Source organism: Symphalangus syndactylus, chromosome 2 (genome assembly GCF_028878055.3).
Source record: "Symphalangus syndactylus isolate Jambi chromosome 2, NHGRI_mSymSyn1-v2.1_pri, whole genome shotgun sequence".
Taxonomy (NCBI): Eukaryota; Metazoa; Chordata; class Mammalia; order Primates; family Hylobatidae; genus Symphalangus; species Symphalangus syndactylus.
The window spans coordinates 37261564-37285583 of NC_072424.2; the positions used below are offsets into that span (position 1 = coordinate 37261564).

The following is a 24020-nucleotide window of genomic DNA, read 5'->3' on the forward strand; positions in this document are numbered from 1 at the left end:
CTTACCAATTGCCATGGTATTAGAGATTTACATTACAATTCAACACTTAAGACTAAAATGGTACAGTAAGAGGGTATGAAAAAAATGAAAATTAAGCACTGGGTGAGAAATGGGGGAAAGAGGAAAGGAAAACACCCTATATTTAAAAAGTCATTTTCAATAATTACATTTCCTAACTTTGCTTTCTAAATTTGCTACCAAAAAAAATCATTATTCACAAGCTTTTCATAGTTATTACATTTCTTTCCTTCATAGCACAATTACGATCTGAGGCAATAAAATTGAGTTGAAACACAATTAGAAAGGACAGAAATCTGTCTATTCATGGTGGTACTAGCAACTTGTGGCACCAGAGGGATTTACCTTTTGTCAAAAACCAATTCTCACTGTCTTTTCTTACACTATTTACTTTCAATGGACTAAAGCTGCAATACATCCTTTCTAGACTAGCTTTAATCATTTCCACAACTATGGTTGCCATGACAACAGGATGCAGCTTATCTGTGCTGTTTTCATTTTCCCCATTTGAGTTGCCATAACAACACAATTACTCTGCCTTTCTCCAATATGTAACAACTTTATTTTAGGATTGTATTCTTAAGGATACTGGATTTCCCCACTAACAAAGTATATAAGAGAATTTATATAAGAATTTTATTTCAATAACATAACACCCAACTTTAAAATCTTTTGGAGAGGCTGGGTGTGGTGGCTCATGCCTGTAATCTCAGCACTTTGGGAGGCCAAGGCGAGTGGATCACCTGCGGTCAGGACTTTGAGACCAACCTGGCCAACATGGTGAAACCTCGTCTCTACTAAAAATACAAAAATTAGCCAGGCGTGGTGGCAGACACCTGTAATCCCAGTTATTCTGGAGGCTGAGGCAGGAGAATTGCTTGAATCCGGGAGGCGGAGGTTGCGGTGAGCCAAGATCACGCCACTGCACTCCAGCCTGGGCAACAGAGTGAGACTCCACCTCAAAAAAAAAAAAAAAAATCTTTTGGAGATAGAATTACTTTGATAGGGACTTTCATCACGTAAAAACAAACATCAACAAACCCTGCTGAATATCTGCTGAAATCTAAAGACTGTCTACCGTTAGTAGTGACTGATGTTTCCACAGACTTTCACAAACAAGAGACAGCAATATCAACATGATTATGAGCTATGGGAAAGTGTCCATTAATATCTGTCCTAAGTAGATCAAAAATGAAAATAGTTCTATACTACATATTTTGCTGTCGTAATCCAACATTATTTGTTAAGAGTACCACAGAACAAGTGAGTAGTGGGCTTAATACTAGCTGAACTCCATTTAAAATCTTTACCTTGCTCGAGACCATCCTGGGCAACACAGTGAGACCATGTCTCTACCAAAAAAAAAAAAAAAAAAAAAAAAAAAAAAAACAAAAAAACTTCACCTCCCATTCAAGTTTTCGCATAGTGGCAGAATCTTGCAGAAATTCATAAAGTTCAACTACTTTTACAGTATAAAATGAGCATTTATAAAAACTCACATTCACTGACAAAAATGAAAGAAAAGCATTATTCTAATTGGCAGTATAAAAATTTTAAAATATTCTAGCTACTAGATCACCATATCCATTACTAGGTCCATCATGTTGGGAAATGAGAGCAAAGACAGTGTCTTTTTTAAAGAACTCTATTGTTAATGACTTTTTGTTGTACCAGTATTCGCTATAACAGAACTTTGTGTATGCAAAAGGTTATCTTTAATAGCTTAAATCACTAAGTTCAGATCCCTTATAACTTTGATCAACTAACAAAGATATATTAAAAAACCTCTCCCTATAGCTGAGAAAGCTGAGGCAAAAAACAAAAACAAAACCTTCTCCCATCATATAAAAAATACCTATGAATATATATATACATATTTGTTGCTTACAAACAAAACATGGAAATATTACTACTATTTAAGGAAAAAATATGCAAATATTACTAAATTTCCCATTAGTTCCCTACAGGCATGTAAAAGATTATTCATAATATGGTAGTATTTTTACAGGATAGAACTAATTTTCAAATACTAATGTAACAAGATACATTTTAATTTTAATCACAGCTGAGATAATTTAATAAATTTTGTAGTATGCAATGAACTGAAAAATATAATTTATTAACCAAACCTGAGAACCAAAAATAAATCTAAGATCTTTCATAGCTGATCATTTTAAGTTCATTTTTTAAAGAAAAAAATCCACTGTTATTTCAAATTCTGAAATAACAATTTAACAATTTGTATTTTAGCCATTTTTATTAAGGAGAAGAAGGGTCTATAAATGTTAAGAGCAAAATTAATTACTGGATCAAGGTCTTTTCTTTAGAATCTTTTCCACACTCAGGAAAATGAGGAACTCCTAGACAATGATAATGAAAATAAAGCAGCTGGAGCAAAAGGGAGGGTTACACTACTTACAGTCAAGGGAGGGAGAACAACAGCACAGAGGGTGTTGGGAAAAAAGGGGGGCAAAGAGTCAGACAAAATAATTTCCAATCCTAGCCTGCCTGGCTAGACTCTCACATGAAAATTAAACCAACGGAATGGGCTGAAATAATATACAAAACCCCATCTCTCTCCAACTCTGCCTTCTTTCCTTAGTTTGCTGTATTGGTAGGAAACCTCAGGAAAATCCCTCTGTGTGAGGCCTCAACTCCCCAAGCAAATGACACCTAGTGATTGATAATGACTTCTACATTAGCTGAAGCCAGTAGATCCTAGGCTATACACAAGTTGATACAATTTTGTTACAGTGCAATAACGTGAATTTAGGAGCTACTGCTGTTGGAATCATGTGAGACTAGATTTTTGTGATGCACACTGACAGGAATGGTGAATTATCTGTGCGTGCATGTCCTAGCATTCTTGGTAACTGCTATGACTCATCCAGAACACCTCAGGCCTCATCTCAAGGGCAGTCTGCTATAAGCAGAGATGCATTACATGTATGTGTAAGAAATCTGTGCTTTTGCTGTTACACCTGCTGGAACTCACTAGTCAAATTGCTATTCTTGCCCTGATCTGACAAGTCTAGCCATGTACTACTCTACGGGGAACTGCAGGCTACTGGGAAAGCCCTCATCACTCTTCTCAAGAGTGTTATACCCTGCCCAGACTGGTAAGAATTTTAACCCTTACTCTATCTGAAATAGGGACTTCTTTTATTTCTTCTCTGTTCCTAGATTAAGAGGCAGTTTGCTTTTGGTTTACTCGTAACTAGTCAGTCTGTGACTATATATTTTGTGGAGTGGGGAAGCGGAAGAAGGACCTGCTTTAAGCTTTACCTTTGAAACTAGACAACTGAGTCTTTAAATAGACAAAAATCCTTATTTAAGAAACAAATATCCCCAACAGAAACAAGGTGAAATCCACAAGCCAGGCAAGCAGGATGCTGCAAAAAGAGTACTTTTTCAATGATTTTAAGGGACATCTATACGTCCCCCAACCTCCAAGATACAAAATAGTATTTTTATAAAGATTCATTATATTAGTCATCAGCAATTAGATCTAAAAATATCCCGTTTCCAAAATTTACATTTGAAAATAATTGAGTTCCTACTTGAACCATTTCCAAATTGAAAGAATGCATTATCATAAAAAATAAATTACCAGAGTCTCCTTCTTTAATAAAAAAATTCAACATACCCTTAGTCATAGATCTCCACCTCTAGCTCCATAATATCTTCTAAATAGAATTGAGATGGAAATATCTCTTTTTAGCTAAACAATGTCTGCGTTCTATAAAATCTATCATTTAATTACTAAAAGCCCTGGAAGTCCTAGGTACAGACTCAATTATACACTCAGTTTTAGAGGGACATGCTCTACAGTCTACGAAGTCTGCATTACACTGGCTATGCTTGTTCGAAAGATGAGTTTTCTCATTCGACTGCTTTTCAACAATATATGAAATCTGGAGAGAAAATGAGAAAAGACAAAGAACTCAATTCTGCCACAATGCATCTTCATCCCTTGTGTGAGGCAAGGTGATTTCCAAAGCAGGGTGTACACATGCCAGGAGGCAGGCAAGATGATCCTCCAGGGTGGGGGAGTGTGTAGGGAAAGACACTTTCTAACCTCGTGTTTTTCCACTACACTCACACTACAATAATCATCAACACAGAAGACTTATCTGTGACCAAATGTGGGTTGTTTTTGTTTTTGCTTTGTCTAACTTCAACCCTAACCCCAAGACTGAAATGCTGTTGGAATCAGGATACTGGATTTTTGTGATGTACTTTGACAGGACTGATGAATTATCTGTCCCTGTATGTCCTAGCATTCTTGTTAACTGCTATGACTTATCCAGAACACCCCTTAAAAGAGAGCCTGGGGCCTCATCTTGAGAGCTCCAAGATTGTCCCCCATATCCCTAGATATCAGTCACAACTCTGGGCCTCTGGAGCTTCTGACTGACTGGCTTCAAGTTGGGGTTACCATGATCCCCTCTGTGGGTTCAATTTATTTGCTGAAGTGGCTCACAGAACTCAGGGAAACACTTATATCTGCTGGTTTATTATAAAGGATATTGCAAAGAATACAGATGAAGAGACCCATAGAACAAGGTATGGGGGAAGGGGCTCAGAGCTGCCATGACTCCCTGGGCACACCACCCTCCAGGGATCTCCATGTGTTCAGCTATCCAGAAGCTTTCCAAACCCAGTCCTCTTGAGTTTTTATGGAAGCATTCCTTCCTCCCACGAGGGTATGAGGTGGGACCCTCTAAGTGGAGGGTCTTAAGATCCACAATCAGAAAGGAGGTGGGGGAAGATTAGAGTCCTGCCCTGGGGCAGGTGAAAGAAGGGCAGGAGAAAGACTATTTCCTGAGGTCTGCGGCTGAGGCCTAACACACCCAACATTATTAACAAAAGACCATAAAAAGGGATATGGGAGTTATGAACCAGGACCATGGATGAAAACCTATGTATACATATATAACACTATAGGGGGAGTATTAAAACTTTTAATTGGTCGGGCGCGGTAGCTTACACCTATAATTCCAGCACTTTGGGATGCCGAGGCAGGTGGATCACCTGAGGTCAGGAGTTGGAGACCAGTCTGGCCAACATGGTGAAACCCTGTCTCTACTAAAACTACAAAAAAATTAGCCAGGTGTGGTGGTGGGCACCCGTAATCCCAGCTACTTGGGAGGCTGAGGTACGAGAATCACTTGAACCTGGGAGGCGGAGGTTGCAGTGAGCCAAGACTGCGCCACCATTGCACTCCAGCCTGGGCAACAAGAACGAAACTCTGTCTCAAAAAGAAAACAACAAAAAAACTTAATTTTAATTAATTTTTAGTTTAAAAAATAATCTTTAAAAATTTTTTTGATTATGTGTTCCCCTAATCTGATGTTAGATGGTTAAATGTCACTTACTGAAGATTGGGAATTCCACAACACAAAGGGGTTGCCAATGGTTTCTTCCCTCATTCATTCTCTTTGGGCATATTGTAAAAAACTGAAGTGTGCTCAGAATTTAAGAATATTTTCACTGGGTGCAGTGGCTCATGCCTGTAATCCCAGCAGTTTGGGAGGCCAAGGCGGGCAGATCACGAGGCCAAGAGTTCGAGACCAGCCTGACCAACATGGTGAAACCCAGTCACTATCAAAAATACAAAAATTAGCTGGGCATGGTGGCACACGCCAGTAATCCCAGCTACATGGGAGGCTGAGGCAAGAGAATCACTTGAACCCGGGAGGCGGAAGTTGCAGTGAGCTGAGATCGTGCCACTGCACTCCAGCCTGGGCGACAGAGCAAGCCTCCGTCTCAAAAAAAAAAAAAAAAAAAAAAATTAGTTTAAGTAAACTGTCAATTGACTCTTCTCTAATTCTTTGCACAAGCCCTTCATTAGTCACTTTACAAGGTAAAAATAATATTGAACTAACCATATGTGAATAAACAAAAGACATTATCATTACAACTATCTGGACACAATTTACACATATATATTTACTTATTTATATTTATTTACCCTAAGTATATATATTGTGCCTTAATATAGTAGCTAACGATGGCAGGGCATGAGTACAATTTGCAAATTTTTTTTTTTTTTTTTTTTTTGAGACGGAGTCTTTCTCTGTCCCCCAGGCTGGAGTGCAGTGGCGCGATCTCGGCTCACTGCAACCTCCACCTCCTGGGTTCACGCCATTCTCCTGCCTCAGCCTCCTGAGTAGCTGGGACTACAGGCACCCGCCAACACGCCCGGCTAATTTTTTTGTATTTTTTAGTAGAGACGGGGTTTCACCGTGTTAGCCAGGATGGTCTCGATCTCCTGACCTAGTGATCCACCCGCCTCGACCTCCCAAAGTGCTGGGATTACAGGCTCGAGCCACCGCGCCCAGCCTACAATTTGCAAATTAAGAAGTAAAAATATTTAGGATAAGTCCTTAAAATGTTTCTGATGGGTTAGGAGGCTACTGTTCTAGAGAGCAAATTTCTCAAATTTATTTTTAAAAGAACATAGCAAATTAAGGTACATGTCAACATTGCCATTTTTATAGAGTCTCTGAATCAGCTCCAAAGTACACCAGATGAACAGAGAGCATTTTGGGAAGGCTGAACTACAAAGGTTGTGCCTATGCTAAGAAATGAAAGCAATTTTTCCATTTGGTATTTGTTGTAACAATTGACTCAAAGACAATTTATTAACCTAAGACACAAAAACAAAGAATTTTATTTGCAAACATTACTATATTTTAGTATTATAAACTCCATTTGCTGTTAAATTAGATCTCTACTTCCAAAGATGACCAAACTTTATATATTCCAAAGTAATAAATTTCAAAAAAGTAGTTCTCCCAGTTGAATATATTTCTTTTAAGAATCGCTTTTCTAATTCAAAAAGATGTTCCAAGGGCTTCAAATTACACTATTCCCCAAGCCTAATATAACTGCTTAAGGGCTGAAATAGTTGAATCACAGCAGGAGCGGTAGTTACCACACAGGATAAATAGTAACCTGTACAAGTTGTTTTAAAAGACAAATCAGATTGTATTCCATATCAAGAAATCCTGATTATATACAGGCTAGTTTCAAGAAAAGTTCTTTAGGCAAAATTCTTATAAAAACTTTAATTATCAAGAGTAAAATTTCTAAATATGATAAAAGAACCATTTGTATTTACTTCTTTCCACGCAAGTTTCAAAATACATAAATAAATTCCCTACAAGTCTTAAAAAGTATAAAATTAATCTATCTTAACTGATGTACCTCCTTAAAGTGTTTGGAAGCTGCTTGGGACAGGAAAATCAGAAAGAAGAGTGCTGGACAGTACATTCACTCTTAAAAGTTTTTTTTTTTTTTTTTTTTAAGACAAAGTTGAATAAAAGTGGTTGTGTGGGATTGCAGGGTGCTTTTTTTTATTTTGTACTTTCTCAAATTTGCTCTAATGTCTTTTAAAAAACTAAAGCTCATTTATCAAAAATTATCATACCAGGCCGGGTGCAGTGGCTCACACCTGTAATCCTAGCACTTTGGGAGACCGAGGCGGGCGGATCACGAGGTCAGGAGGTCGAGACCATCCTGGCTAACATGGTGAAACCCCGTCTCTACTAAAATACAAAAAATTAGCCGGGCGTGGTGGCGGGCACCTGTAGCCCCAGCTACTCAGGAGGCTGAGGCAGGAGAATGGCATGAACCTGGGAGGCAAAGTTTGCAGTGAGCAGAGATTGCACCACTGCACTCCAGCCTGGGGAACAAAGCGAGACTCCATTTCAAAAAAAAAAAAAAAAATCATACCAGGACATCAAAACTGATAAACGTTGTTTGATTTATTCCCATAAACATTGTTTGATTTATTCCCTACAATGACTCCAGGAAGCAGGATGGGCAGTTTATCATCAGCTTCCATTTTACAAAATGAAAAAAAAAAGAAAGTGAGTGACTTCACAAATATTTATTGTCTACCACATGTCATGCACTGGGATATACTCAAGAGTAAAACACAAAATTTTACTATCATGGGCTTTATTTTCTTTTCTAGTAGAAATAATAGACAAATAAGGAAAGGGGCATTTACTTTAGATAGGGTGGGCTCTAAGTAGGTGATTAGAACTGAGATATAAAGGATAAATGAAGGACTCAAGCAAAAAGTCAGAGTTGGAGAAAACAGCCAATGCAAAGGCCTTATAGTTGTCTGGCAAGTTTGGCAAATTTAGCTCACACCTATAATCTCAACACTTTGGGAGGCTGAGGTAGACAGATCGCTTGAACCCAAGAGGTCAAGACCAGGCTGGGCAACATAGTGAGACCCCGTCTGTACAGAAAATTTAAAAATTAGCCAGGCATGGTGGCGTGCACCTGTGGTCTCAGATACTCCAGAGGCTGAGGCAGGAGGATCACTTGAGCCCAGAAAGTCAAGACTGCAGTGAGCTGTGCTGTGTTTATTCCATGGCACTCCAGCCTGGGCAACAGAGAAAGATCCTGTCTCAAAAAAAAAAAAAAAAAAAAAAAAAAAAGGTGTTTGGCAAAAGGCCAATGTAACTTGACTGTAACTGAAGACTGGGAGTAATGACCTAATAGGGTCAAAGACATAGGTGGGAAAGGACCAGCTCTGCCAGGCAAAACAACAAAGTTTACCATGCATAGCTTTAGTCCAAAAGGAAGATATTAGAACATTTTAGATCTTTGAAAGATCACTCTGGCTATTGTGTGGAGACAGACTAGATTTAAAGGGGAGAGTGGCTAGAAAACTGTTAAATTTTTCCATAAAAGAAATGATAATAACCCAAAGTAAGTTGATAGCAGTGTAGGCAGAGAGGAGTAGATGAATTTGAGATGTATTTTGGAAGTAGAACAGATAAACTTGTGAATTGCACATCGGCATAAGAAAAAGTGATGAGTAGAGGATGATTCCAGGTTTCAGGCTTCAGTAACTGGATAAATGGTGGCACCATTATTAGGATGGGAAGATCAGCAAAAGAAAACACACACACACACACACACACACACACACACACACACACAAAATCATAATTATGCAACATTCAAGTGGATAATCAGTTGAATACATAAAGCTAGAAGTCACAGTAAAAGGATGGGTTAGAGACTATTAGCCCATTAGAAATCATCAGCCCACAGATGGTATTTTAAAGCAAAAGGAATAGATGATCATCTAGGAACAAAGTATAGACAGGAAAGAGAAGAGGGCCAAGGCCCAAGGGCTAAGAAACTCTAACATAAATAAAAGACTTGTCTAAAGGTCAAATGCTTATTAAGTGATCTGGCTCAATAAAGTGCTCTTTGATCATATCCAACTATCTCTTAACATTAAGAATAAAACAGGCTGGGCTGGGTGCAGTGGCTCATGCCTGTAATCCCAGCACTTTGAGAGGCTGAGGTGGGCAGATTGCTTGAGGCCAGGAGTTCAAGACCAGCCTAGGCAACATGGCAAAACCCCACCTCTACAAAAACGCAAAAAAATTAGCCAAGCGTGGTGGTGGGCACCCATAGTCCCAGCTACTTGGGAGGCTGAGGTGGGAGGATCATTTGAACCCAGGAGGTCAAGGCGGCAGTGAGCCGACATCATGCCACTGCACTCCAGCCTGGGCAACAGAATGGGACCCTGTCTCAATCAATCAATAAACACAGGCAGGGCGGTGGCACATGCCTGTAATCCCAGCACTTTGGGAGGCCACAGCAGGAAGACTGTTTCAGGCCAAGAGTTTGAGAACAGCTGGGCAACAGAGAGAGACCCTGTGTCTACAAAAAATAAATAAAATAAAATAAAAATTAGCTGGGTGTGGTGTAGTGCTACCTGTAGTCCTAGCTACTTGGAAGGCTGAGGCAAGAGGATCACTTGAGCCCAGGAGGTTGATGTTACAATGAGCTATGACTGCACCACTACCCTCTAGTCTGGGCAACAGAGCAAGATTCTCCTCTAAACAAAACAAAAGAAAGCCATCTTTCCTAGCTAAAAGTTCTCAAATTTTAGTTTTTAATTTTGAAGTAACTCCATACTTTGGTTTCTATCAAGAATCAACTAACTTGAATCCCAATAGGTTTAGTATATTTTTGCCTTTAGGTATTTGTTGCTTTTGAACTTGACAAGCTATCTATAAAAATTCCCAAAGGCTGGGCATGGTGGCTCACACCTGAAATCCCAGAACTTTGGGAGGCCGAGGCAGGCAGATCACCTGAGGTCAGGAGTTCAAGACCAGCCTGACCAACATGGCAAAGCCCCGTCTCTACTAAAAATACAAAAATTAGCTGGGCGTGGTGGCACGCACCTGTAATCCCAGCTACTCAGGAGGCTGAGGCAGGAGAATCGCTTGAACCTGGGAGGCAGAGGTTGCAGTGAGCAGAGATTGCGCCACTGCACTTCAGCCTGGGCGACAGAGCAAGACTCCGTCTCAAGAAAAAAAAATTAGCCGGGTGTGGTGGTGGGCACCTGTAATCCCAACAACTCAGGAAGGTGAGGCAGGAGAATCGCTTGAACCCAGGAGGCAGAGGTTGCAGTGAGCCGAGATCGCACCATTGCACTCCAGCCTGGGTGACAGAGTGAGGCTATCTCAAAAAAAAAAAAAAAGTGTCCCATGAAGGTATGAAAAGCCACAAATAGCCAAGAAGAAAATAAGGTATGAGACCTTAACTATCATAAAAAAGGTGTATTATAAAGCAGTGTGAGCTATATAGGAGGAATAAGTCCTAGTGTTCTAGTGTTCTACAGCTGTAGAATGACAATAATTAACAATAAAATATTATATAGTTCAAATAGCTAGAAGGAGAATATTGAATGTTCCCAATACAAAAAAAAAAGATTGAGATACATATGCTAATTACTAATCTGATCACTATATGTATCACAATATCACTATATACCCCATAAATATGTACTTATTATGTTACATTTTTAATATGAATTTTTTAAACTAGAAAAGATTTGCCAAAAAAAGCTCTATGAATAAGATAGTGTGGCACTAATATAAATAAATGGACAATAGAACAGAATGAGTCCAAAAACTGATCAATGCATGTAATGACATGATTTATGAGGGAGATAACACTGCAGATTGGTGGAGAATGCATGCTCTTCCAATAAATGATGCTGGGGGCCATTGTAAATCCATACAGAAAAAAGTGAAATGGAATCCCTTTCTCACATCAAACCCAAAAATCAATTCTACAAAGACTAAAATTCTAAATGTAAAAACCAAAACTCAAAAAGTCTCTAGTAGAAAATATGAGGCTATTTTCATGATCTTTAAGGAAGGCTTTCTTAAGCAAATCACAAAAGTACTAATTAAGAACACCCCCCACCAATTCACCTATCAATCATATCCAGTACAAGAAACACAAGCTAAACCACAAACAAAACAAAGACTCGGAAAAGCACCAACTAGATTTGGACTTAGGAAATGTGGGCTCTACTTCAGGCTGTCATCAATTGTGACACTGGCAAGTCAAACAAGCCTTTGGTTCTTCATGTGCTCATTTTTAAAAAGAAGTTTTCCACAATAATTTTTATTGATATCTCATGAAAACTTTTTCTAAGTAGCATGTGGGATAACATAAGATAAAATCCAAACCAGGTTTTCTGGCCAAAGTGTACTGATGATCTAAAATTATCACAAAAAAGTCCTTCTTGAATGAGCTAATTAGATAGATAGCATTGTCAGTGTTGATATCTTAAGAGGATGAAGAAACAGAAAAGAAGATAAATGTTTCCCAGGCCTCCCCAGAACTGCAGAGCATAAATAAGTGAACATGTTGACAATGTTTAAGGCTGACCTTGACAGAACAGAGTTTATTCCACATGCTTCTAGATGCAGAGTGTACTCACTAGAGTAAACAGAGTAAACTGACCTTGCTGGGCATTTGCTTGGTTATACTACATCTTTAATAAAACTTATAAAAATAGAAAGGTCCTGGCAATATCAGTAGAATAATAACCAAAGGATTTAAGTGTATCTGTCCATATATCCTGAAAAGTAAAATTATCTCATCATAGACAGGGATTAATTGTGGCTGCTTGCCTGAATAGCTAGGAGAATGAGAACAGGATGTTCTAGGAGGATTTTTGATAACTACCAGCCAAGTCATCTCTGTACCATTTTTCCTGACACTACTAGGCAACATACTCAACATTTCATTAGCTTCTCAAAATGGCACTTTATGATGAAGCTTAGGTTTTATAGTCAGACCCTTATTAAAACAGGTCACAACTTAGTTATATTAAAATAATAATTATCAGCAAAACCTTTTAAATAAAAATATACTATGCAAGAATCAAAAAATAAGCTAGATCAGGGTTCTTAACCCAGGGTCCATAGATAGGATTCAGGGATTTCTGAACCTCCTGAAATTTTGTACAAAACGTGTGTGTGTGTATGTCTGGGAAGAGGAAGGATCCTGTAATACTAGATTTTCAGTGAAGTCCATAACCAAAAAAAGGTTAAGAAGCCTTGAATTATCAAGTAGAAGAACATGGGGAAAAAAAAAAAAAGAAGAAAAAACAAAAGAAAATAGAAAAACTAAATTAAAAAAAAAAAAGAAGCCTTGAATTAGATGGTCCTTCTAGACTCTTAAATCCTATGACTCCATGCAAATTTAGTGACATTTTAGATAAGGCAAATGATACATTTATTAAGGAAATAGTATTTTGCTTCCTTCCAATTCATCTCATCTATCCTTCATCCAAGTTCAAAAAAAGTCAGTTTCACTTTTTTTCTCTTGTTTTTTTTTGAGACAGAGTCTCGCTCTGTCACCCAGGCTGGAGTGCTGTGGCGCGATCTCGGCTCACTGCAAGCTCCACCTCCCGGGTTCACGCCATTCTCCTGCCTCAGCCTCCCAAGTAGCTGGGACTACAGGTGCCCGCCACCACGCCCGGCTAATTTTTTTTTTCTTTTTTTAGAGACAGGATCTCACTCTGTGCCCCAGGCTGGAATGCAGTGGCGGAATCATAGCCCACTGCAGCCTCAAAGCAAGTAGCTGGGACTACAGGTGTGCACCACCATGCCAGGCTAATTTTGTTTGGTTTTGTTCTGTTTGTAGAGACATGGGTCTTGCTAAGTTGACCAGGCTGGTCTCAAACTCCTGGCCTCAAGTAATCCTCCCACCTCAGCCTCCCAAAGTGCTGGGATTACAGGTGACAGCCACCAAATCTGGCCCCAGTTCATCTTAAAAGTTTTTAAAACTCCATGGTTTCAATTAAGCAATTAAAAATTCAGTTAAGTAGTGTCCCACAATTTCAAAACCTTCTATGTCTTGTCCTCAGTTGATCTTCCTATTTTTTAAGCCTCTCAAAGGTCTCAATTTTTAACTACCACGTATTTTACTTCTCAGTAAGAAAAATAATCTCTCCTTGGTCTTTTCCATCAGAAACCACTCTTTCTAGGTCCTATGTATATTTTCAAATCAACTGAAAATAAGAGCTCATTCTTTCCTACTGCTGATTGGCTGGACTGTTAGTCCAAACCTGAGCCTTTGAAAAAAAGCTGTTAGTCAACTGCTAGTCTGGCCAAAATTTAGTGACTGATTCCTACTCGTATCTCATAAATACATACTTTAAAAAAACACACAGCACTTACTAACTAGAACTATAATTTGCCATAAACTACCCATAAGAAACTATAGTTCTGCTGACCGGCAAGTAATTGGCAAAGGCAAATCAGTATAAATATCTACCTGCAAGTACTGGCACTAATCAGGGCATGAAATTAAACTTTTTATTCGGAAATAAATAGCTGCTTCAAGGCTGTGATTTAGCCTGGGAAGCAAATATTAAGGTCATCCTCTTCTCTCTGATGTTTATAGTATTTCTAATAGGGGAATCAAAGAATGAGGGCTGATGGCCAACTTCTGTAAAGTGAAAATAATCTCTATGACGTAACAAATTTGCCACTTGCTTTACTAATTGCACAGACTTAACAAAACCAGTTGCTAAAGTATAACAGGGATTACTTAAATACTGAAAGCACAAACTGATCACTATGGATACCTAATTTGGTTACTTCATTGAGCGAAGTAAAGAAAATTCAACAAATATAAATGCTACAAATATGTTTTACAATAACCTAGACAGGGCATGGTGATACAAGCCTGTCATACCGGCAACTATTTGGGAGGCTGAGACAGAAGAATCACTTTTGAGCCCAGGAGTTTGAGTCCAGCCTGGGCAACATAGCAAGACTCCATCTCTAAAAAATAAATAGATAGATAAAATACCCTATAACCATTTTCATTACAACATAGATAATTTTGAATTAGCTAGGTTAATGAGATCCTATTCAGTAATTTAGCCAATTGCCAAAATTTTCCCAACATTCATCAAAATCCCCTAATACAAACTTCAACTTACTCTGCTATACTATATCCATATTATTCTCATATCTATTAAAGAAAGCAAACAAGTAGAAAAGTAGCCCAAGGTCAGCACAGTGGCTCATGCCTGTAACCCCAGCACTTTAGGAGGCTGAGGCGAGAGGGCTCCCTGGGCCTAGGCGTTCAAAGTTGCAATAAGCTATGATCGAACCACTGCACTCCAGCCTGGAAAGAAGGAAAGAAAGGAAGAAAGAAAAGAAGAAAGGAAGAAAACAGCCCAAATAATCATGAGCAAAATATCTGCTCGAATGGCAAGTGCAGGTGTTTACAACTAATTGTTTCAGAACTTGACTAGCCTTTAAAAAAAAAAAAGGAAGACTTATAGAAGCCACAGCAGTTCTCAAAGTGTAGTCCCAGAACCAGCAGCATCACCTGTAAACTAGTTAGAAATGCAAATTCTCAGGCCCCAACCCAGGCCTAAAGAATGTCACTCAGCATGGGCAAAACCCTGTCTCTATGAAAAATACAAAAATTAGCTGGGCGTGGTGGTGGTGCATGCCTGTAGTCCCAGCTACTAAGGAGGCTGAGGTGGGAGGATCACTTGAGCCTGGGAGGTCAAGGCTGCAGTGAGCTGTGATAGCACCACAGTACTCGAACCTGGGAGAAAGAGTGAGACCTTGTCTCAGATTAAAAAAAAAAAAGCTCCAGGGAAGGCCCAACAAGTCCTCCAGGGAATTCAGACGTACTTTTTGTTACAAAAAGCCCTTAAAAACTTAACTCAATTCTCTAAGCAGCTTTAGTAGTGTTTTCCACTAAAGATAAAAGTTATCTTTTTTACAATGTAAAAAGTATACTTTAATTGGTCTAAGTTCAAAAATGAAATAAAGATGATAAAGCCCATGTAATGTCTTTCCAAAATAGAAAACAGTCACCATTTCAAAATTGAGAAAGAAAAAAATTATTTAGAACTACCTAAAAATAAATAGGCTGATTTTACAACTACCACAGAAGAATCACCAATGGATGGTAAAACTACTGGGTGAAACAATGTTGTGAAATAAGATATTTACACAGTCTCCAAGTTTGCTCCTCTGAATACTTACAAATATACCTTTACAACAGAGAAATCTAGTGAATACAACCTTAATAAATGATCAAACAGTATCTCCAATAATGGAACAAACTGACATTATATGCCTTCTGATGTAGTAGTGCACTAAGAAAAAAAAACACAGCATATATTATACTCCTGCCAAATTTTTTTTACCCTGATCTAATCATGGAAAAACAGACAAAAACAAATGAGGGACATTCTGTAAAACTACCTCAAACGCTTCAAAAATGTCAATTTCATGAATAAAAACCATTAGGAAACTACTGTAAATTAAAGGAAACTAAAGAGATATTATACATAACGTGATTGGATCCTGGATTTTTTTTTTTTAAAGAGCTGTAAAAGACATTCTTAGGGGCCGGACGCGGTGGCTTATGCCTGTAATCCCAGCACTTTGGGAGGCTGAGGCAGGTGGATCACCTGAGGTCGGGAGTTCGAGACCAGCCTGGCCAGCATGGTGAAACCCCATCTCTACTAAAAATACAAATATTAGCTGGGCATGGTGGCAGGTGCGTGTAATAACAGCTACTCGGGAAGCTGAGGCAGGAGAATCACTTGAACCCGGGAGGCAAAGTTTGCAGTGAGCTGAGATCACGCCACTGCACTCCAGCCTAGGCAACAGAGCAAGACTCCATCTCAAAAAAAAAAAAAAAAAAAAAAGACATTCTTAGGACAACTAGGGGTTCTGGATATGAACTGTATATTAAATAATAAAAGGTTATCGGTGATCAGTGTTAAATTTCCTGAGTGGGATCTTGTATTGAGGTTAGGAATGAGGATGCTCTTGTTCTTAGAAAATACATGCAGAAGGTGAAATATCATGTCTGCAACTCTCTCAAATAATTTAGAAAGAAAGTGTAACTATATACTAGGAAAAGTCAAATGTGGCAAAATGTTAACAATTAGATAATCCAGGTGAGGGATATGAGTTATCATTGTGTGTTTCTCATAATTTTTCTGAGGAGTTGAAAAACAAATGACACCATCCACACCTCTCTTCAAAATTATATTTCTCAAAAATAAGTCAAAAGATAACATCCCTCACCCACCAAAAAACTATAATACCTACCTAAGGTGCATGTTAATTCTACAGTTGACATATAACTTCTACTTATGGTACACTGTGATGTCAAAGTGCTTTTATGTGTACTCTCTTACTGGATCTTCAACCCAGTAGACAGAACAGTTATTGTTATTCTCATTTTAGAGAAGAGGAAATTAAGGAACATGGTTAGTATAGCACAATGATTAACCACACTCACTCTGGAGCTAGAATGAGCTGGAATACCAGCTGTGCCATTCACAAACTGATCTGGAAAAAGTAACAACCTGTCCGTGCCTCGGTTTCCACATTTGTAAATCAGGATGATAATAATAATACACACCTAATAAGATGAGAAGATCAAGTGAGTTAATATATATAGTGTCTAACCCTAACAACACAATTAAAAGAACTAGAAAAGCAAGAGCAAACACATTCAAAAGCTAGCAGAAGGCTAGAAATAACTAAAATCAGAGCAGAACTGAAGGAAATAGAGACACAAAAAACCCTTCAAAAAATTAATGAATCCAGGAGCTGGTTTTTTGAGAAGATCAACAAAATTGATAGACCGCTAGCAAGACTAATAAAGAAGAAAAGAGAGAAGAATCAAATAGATGCAATAAAAATTGAAAAAGGGGATATCACCACCGATCCCACAGAAATACAATCTACCATCAGAGAATACTACAAACACCTCTATGCAAATAAACTAGAAAATCTAGAAGAAATGGATAAATTCCTCGACAAATACACCCTCACAAGACTAAATCAGGAAGAAGTCGAATCTCTGAATAGACCAATAACAGGTTCTGAAATTGTGGCAATAATCAATAGCTTACCAACCAAAAAGAGTCCAGGACCTGATGGATTCACAGCTGAATTCTACCAGAGGTACAAGAAGGAACTGGTACCATTCCTTCTGAAACTATTCCAATCGATAGAAAAAGAGGGAATCCTCCCTAACACATTTTATGAAGCCAGCATCGTCCTGATACCAAAGCCAGGCAGAGACACAACCAAAAAAGAGAATTTTAGACCAATATCCTTGATGAACATTGATGCAAAAATCCTCAATAAAATACTGGCAAACCGAATCCAGCAGCACATCAAAAAGCTTATACACCATGATCAAGTGGGCTTCATCCCTGGGATGCAAGGCTGGTTCAACATACGCAAATCAATAAATGTAATCCACCATATAAACAGAACCAAAGACAAAAACCACATGATTATCTCAATAGATGCAGAAAAGGCCTTTGACAAAATTCAACAACCCTTCATGCTAAAAACTCTCAATAAATTAGGTATTGATGGGACGTATCTCAAAATAATAAGAGCTATATACGACAAACCCACAGCCAATATCATACTGAATGGGCAAAAACTGGAAGCATTCCCTCTGAAAACTGGCACAAGACAGGGATGCCCTCTCTCACCACTCCTATTCAACATAGTGCTGGAAGTTCTGGCCAGAGCAATCAGGCAGGAGAAGGAAATAAAGGGTATTCAATTAGGAAAAGAGGAAGTCAAATTGTCCCTGTTTGCAGATGACATGATTGTATATCTAGAAAATCCCATCGTCTCAGCCCAAAATCTCCTTAAGCTGATTAGCAACTTCAGCAAAGTCTCAGGATACAAAATCAATGTACAAAAATCACAAGCATTCTTGTACACCAATCACAGACAAACAGAGAGCCAAATCATGAGTGAACTCCCATTCACAATTGCTTCAAAGAGAATAAAATACCTAGGAATCCAACTTACAAGGGATGTGAAGGACCTCTTCAAGGAGAACTACAAACCACTGCTCAATGAAATAAAGGGGGATACAAACAAATGGAAGAACATTCCATGCTCATGGGTTGGAAGAATCAATATCGTGAAAATGGCCATACTGCCCAAAGTAATTTATAGATTCAATGCCATCCCCATCAAGCTACCAATGACTTTCTTCACAGAATTGGAAAAAACTATTTTAAAGTTCATATGGAACCAAAAAAGAGCCCGCATCGCCAAGTCAATCCTAAGCCAAAAGAACAAAGCTGGAGGCATCACGCTACCTGACTTCAAACTATACTACAAGGCTACAGTAACCAAAACAGCATGGTACTGGTACCACAACAGAGATATAGATCAATGGAACAGAACAGAGCCCTCAGAAATAATACCACACATCTACAACTATCTGATCTTTGACAAACCTGACAAAAACAAGAAATGGGGAAAGGATTCCCTATTTAATAAATGGTGCTGGGAAAACTGGCTAGCCATATGTAGAAAGCTGAAACTGGATCCCTTCCTTACACCTTATACAAAAATTAATTCAAGATGGATTAAAGACTTAAATGTTAGACCTAAAACCATTAAAATCCTACAAGAAAACCTAGGCAATACCATTCAGGCCATAGGCGTGGGCAAGGACTTCATGTCTAAAACACCAAAAGCAATGGCAACAAAAGCCAAAATTGACAAATGGGATCTCATTAAACTAAAGAGCTTCTGCACAGCAAAAGAAACTACCATCAGAGTGAACAGGCAACCTACAGAATGGGAGAAAATTTTTGCAACCTACTCATCTGACAAAGGGCTAATATCCAGAATCTACAATGAACTCAAACAAATTTACAAGAAAAAAAAAACAACCCCATCAAAAAGTGGGCAAAGGACATGAACAGACACTTCTCAAAAGAAGACATTTATGCAGCCAAAAAACACATGAAGAAATGCTCATCATCACTGGCCATCAGAGAAATGCAAATCAAAACCACAGTGAGATACCATCTCACACCAGTTAGAATGGCCATCATTAAAAAAGCAGGAAACAACAGGTGCTGGAGAGGATGTGGAGAAATAGGAACACTTTTACACTGTTGGTGGGACTGTAAACTAGTTCAACCATTGTGGAAGTCAGTGTGGTGATTCCTCAGGGATCTAGAACTAGAAACACCATTTGACCCAGCCATCCCATTACTGGGTATATACCCAAAGGTCTATAAATCATGCTGCTATAAAGACACATGCACACGTATGTTTATTGCGGCACTATTCACAATAGCAAAGAGTTGGAACCAACCCAAATGTCCAACAACGATAGACTGGATTAAGAAAATGTGGCACATATACACCATGGAATACTATGCAGCCATAAAAAATGATGAGTTCGTGTCCTTTGTGGGGACATGGATGAAACTGGAAAACATCATTCTCAGTAAACTATCGCAAGGACAAAAAACCAAACACCGCATGTTCTCACTCATAGGTGGGAATTGAACAATGAGAACTCATGGACACAGGAAGGGGAACATCACATTCCGGGGACTGTTGTGGGGTGGGGGGAGGGGGGAGGGACAGCATTAGGAGATATACCTAATGCTAAATGACGAGTTAATGGGTGCGGGAAATCAACATGGCACATGGATACATATGTAACAAACCTGCACATTGTGCACATGTATCCTAAAACCTAAAGTATAATAAATAAAAAAATAAATAAATGTATTTCAAAAAAAAAAAAAAATATATATATATATATATAGTGTCTAGAATCCTGCATGGTATATACTGAGCTACAAGTGTTGGCTGCCATTATTATTGTTATTTTATTATTATCACCACCCAAGAATAAGGTCAGAGAACAGGTAAAAATAGTCATGCGCCCCCTAATGACACTTCAGTCAAGTATGGTCAGATACACAACATTGGTCCCATAAAATTATAATACTGTATTTTTACCGTACCATTTCTATGTTTAGATACACAAATACCATTGTGTTACAATGGCTTACAGGATTCAGTGTACAGTAACAAACTGCACAAGCAACAGGTTATATCACATGGCATTTGTGTATAGTAAGGTATACTATCTAGATTTGTCTATGTACACTCTGTGAAGTTCACACAACCACTTAATCACCTAACAATGTATTTCTCATAACGTATCACGTATTGTTAAGCAATGCATGACTGTAGTTAAGACAGGACTTGAAACCAGGTCTTCTGACTCCAATTCTTGTGTAATTTCCACTATGCCAATAGTAGTTTCAATCACTTATACTTAGACAAGGAAATGGAAAAATAAGTGTCATTTCAAAAAGGATGTGTATATATGTACATGACAGAATGCACGAACAAGAGAAGGAAGTTTGCTAATTAAAAGAGGTCGTTAACAGCCACAGCCCTGTCTGGGAAGTGGGGAGCGCCTCTGCCCAGCTGCCCCACTGTCTGGGAAGTGAGGAGTGCCTCTGCCCGGCTGCTGTGCAACCCTCCAAGTGTGAAGGGACAACCTTGTGTGTGATCTTTCTACCCTCCCCAAGTTTGCATTTTTGACATTAAAGTTTACTTTTTAACTAAAAAAAAAAGAGGTTGTTAAATCTAATTCATCTTTAAGAGACACATGATCTGGATGCTTACAGTCCTTTATAATTTTCAAAATATTTGCTCTATTTATAATAATTTCATTTACTCCTCATAACAGCTCTTTGAGGTACAAAAGTAGGTATTATCTTTGCTTTCTATATGAGGAAAGTGAGCCTCAAGGAGGTTAAGCAACATGCTCAATATCTATGACGTCTAGGAAGCAGAACCTAAAAACCAGGTCTTGTTTTCACTATGGTACAACATAAAATTTACCTACCAATCTAAACTAATTACAAGGTTATTTCGAAGAACACACACTAACAAAACAGGTAGAACTCCCATATTGTCAGTTATAAACAAAAGAAGTTATAACTAGTCCATTCAGCAAACAGATGTCACTTTGCAAAGCTTTGATATTTTTCTTAAATACTTTTGAAAACAAGGATCAAAAAATATGAACTCTTATAAAAAGGGCTTTATTGTATTTTTATAGCTTATTACATACCTTGTAACAATCATTTTGTTAAATGTGAATGTCAGTTTTATTTTCGGTCCCTTTTTTCATGGCTATTTACAAGCTTTGTAAGAATCGTTCCTTAATTAAGTCTAAACATAGTTTTATATAAATGGATTCCTGGAAATAAAACGTTCAGACTTAAGAAATGATTGTTACAGAGACTGTAACAGGCCGTAAAAAAACGAGTGCCACTTTAAACAAACATTTCTCATTTTAATTAAAAAGATAATCATCAGAACATTCCTACACTTAACAGAACCATTTAAATAAGCTTCTTAGGAAAAAAAATATGTAGTATATTATGCAGGCCTCCATACTATAATTTATAACATATTTAAATCAAAGTCTCAGTTGATCCTTTAGTATGAATTCTTATATACTGTACCTACATTTTAAAGACACATTGAAAAAGAACAGGTCCAAATGAGATAAATCACATGTCTAATTCTTTTTAACATGAATGCTTTCAAAAGATTACATTTTTCCACAAGATATTAGTAAAACACATTTAAGAGTACTTAAGAAATCCTTTATAACATGACCACATATAAACCTAAGAATTGTATGTAGTTTATTGATGAGGTGGATATGTGTCAGGTAAGAGGACCATATTCAGAAGACTACCATATAATCAAAGGTGACCCATACCTACATAAAAAGAGTTTCTACTTTCAAACTCTGATATAAGTGGAAGCAATCCTTTCTGATTTTCAAAATGCCATGTCTGGATCTGATTACAGGCCAAATTTGAAAGCAGGATTCTTCTCAATTAATTTGACTAGCTTTTAAATTGTTTTTAAATTATGTGAAATTTATAGTCAACATTCCAAGAGAGAAGGAAAGAGATCTTGTAAGTTGTCATAATAATTAGGTGCAATTTAAAAACAAATACATCAATGTTCTTCAACTTAAGTCACCTTTTCTTAATTACACTGAACACTAAACCTGAATCACTGCTTGACCGCCTATTTCTCATTTCAATATATTACTGAATACTGCTTCAAAGCGGATGTTTTCCCATGGAAACAAGTTATAATTGGGGCTGGGCATAGTGGTTCATGCCTGTAATCCTAGCACTTTGGGAGGCCGAAGTGGACGGATCACTTGAGGTCAAGAGTTTGAGACCAGCCTAGCCAACATGGTGAAACCCCATCTCCACTAAAAATACAAAAATTAGCCGGGCGTGGTGGCACATTCCTGTAGTCCCAGCTACTTGGGAGGCTGAGGCAGGAGAATCGCTTGAACGTAGGAGGTGGGGGTTGCAGTGCCACTGCACTCCAGCCTGGGTGACAGAGTGAGACTCCGTCTCAAAAAAAAATTATAATTGGGACCCTATTTCCTAACTGAGAACTCGGTAGCAAATAAAGTACTGACATGACTAACACCACCAAAACAAAGATTCAATAACTGTAAAACTCACAATCATTAAAAAGAAGGAAATTATGTTCCAGCTTCATAAAATGGGAGTAACAGACAATGATCAGCAAGTATGCATTTCAAATGTAAAAAACATAATTCTTCCATATTCACTCATTAAACAAATTTAACCTCAAGCTAATAACCAACTCAAGAAAAAACACTAAACATTTAATTAGCAATCATTTAGTTTGCTTCTTATAATACAGACTGCTGCTTGGGATGATCTACAAAGGGAGAAGAGATAGATGGGGCCAAATTAATATATTACTCAAGGGAAAGCCTTCCTTGCCTCCATCTAGATTACTTCCCTGAATAAGAGTTACTAAAATCATACCATTGATCTATGCTACCAGGAACATGAAATCAGTAAATGTAGATCATGATCTTGTTCACGATCTTGATCACAGTGTCCATAAGCGTTTCTCACTTATTTCTGCTTTAAAAAAATTATAGGCATATAAAAAAAATTTTGGTCATCCTATCTCCTCAGTTTATTAAAGGCCACAAGTGTTCTACACACCAAAGCTCACCAGAAAAAAAAAAAAATGCTCTGAAGTCATCTCTTATCCACACTGTCACATGGCTTACTTAAAACTTTGTAGATAGGTTTCAGAGTACCTCAAACTTCACTGAAAAACCATGAATATTCAATAGTACAAACTCCTTTTTAAAAATATTCATGAAGTCTTTCATAGAATGTTAAAGTTAGGTATATCAAATATTTTGTTCTCATGACCATGCATTATCTTTTGTGTTGGATCCTCCATTGATAAAAGCATCAAGAATCGAGGAATGCATCAGGGAAATGCAAATTGAAACCACAATAGGATATCACTATACACCTATTAGAATGGCTAAAATTAAAAATACTGATAATCCCAAATGCTGACACAGATGCAGATCAACTAGAACTCTCACACATTGCTTGTGGGAATGCCAACTGGTACAATCACTCTGGAAAATCGCAATTTCTAAAAAGGTTAAACCTACATTTATCAAGCAATTCTCCCTCATAGGTATTTAGAGAAATGAAAATGTTCACACAAAATCTATATACAAGTGTTTATTTATAGCAGCTTTATTTATAATCACCAAAACCAGAAACAACCCAAATGTCCTTCAGGAGAATAAACAAAGTCTGGTACACTACACAATAAAATACTGCTCAACAATAGTAAGACGTGAACTCCCAATACATGCAAAAACACGGATTAATCTAGCTCAAAGGCATTATGCTGAATGGAAGAGGTCAGTAACAGAAGATTTCATATTGCACGGTTCCATTTATATGA

General features: G+C 37.9%; 1 protein-coding gene across 7 annotated transcripts in view; it reads right to left on the reverse strand.

Annotated features, from left to right (window-relative positions):
- The window catches only part of BTRC (beta-transducin repeat containing E3 ubiquitin protein ligase), a 214060-nt gene that overhangs the window by 167683 nt on the left and 22357 nt on the right, over window positions 1-24020 (reverse strand). The window contains exon 1 of one of the 7 annotated variants that reach the window (XM_063627690.1): window positions 855-976. The exons of the other annotated variants lie outside the window; for them this stretch is intronic. The gene's annotated coding sequence lies outside the window, so the exon portion shown is untranslated. Of the gene's footprint in view, window positions 1-854; window positions 977-24020 lie in introns of those variants that run through there. 7 annotated transcript variants of the gene reach the window in all.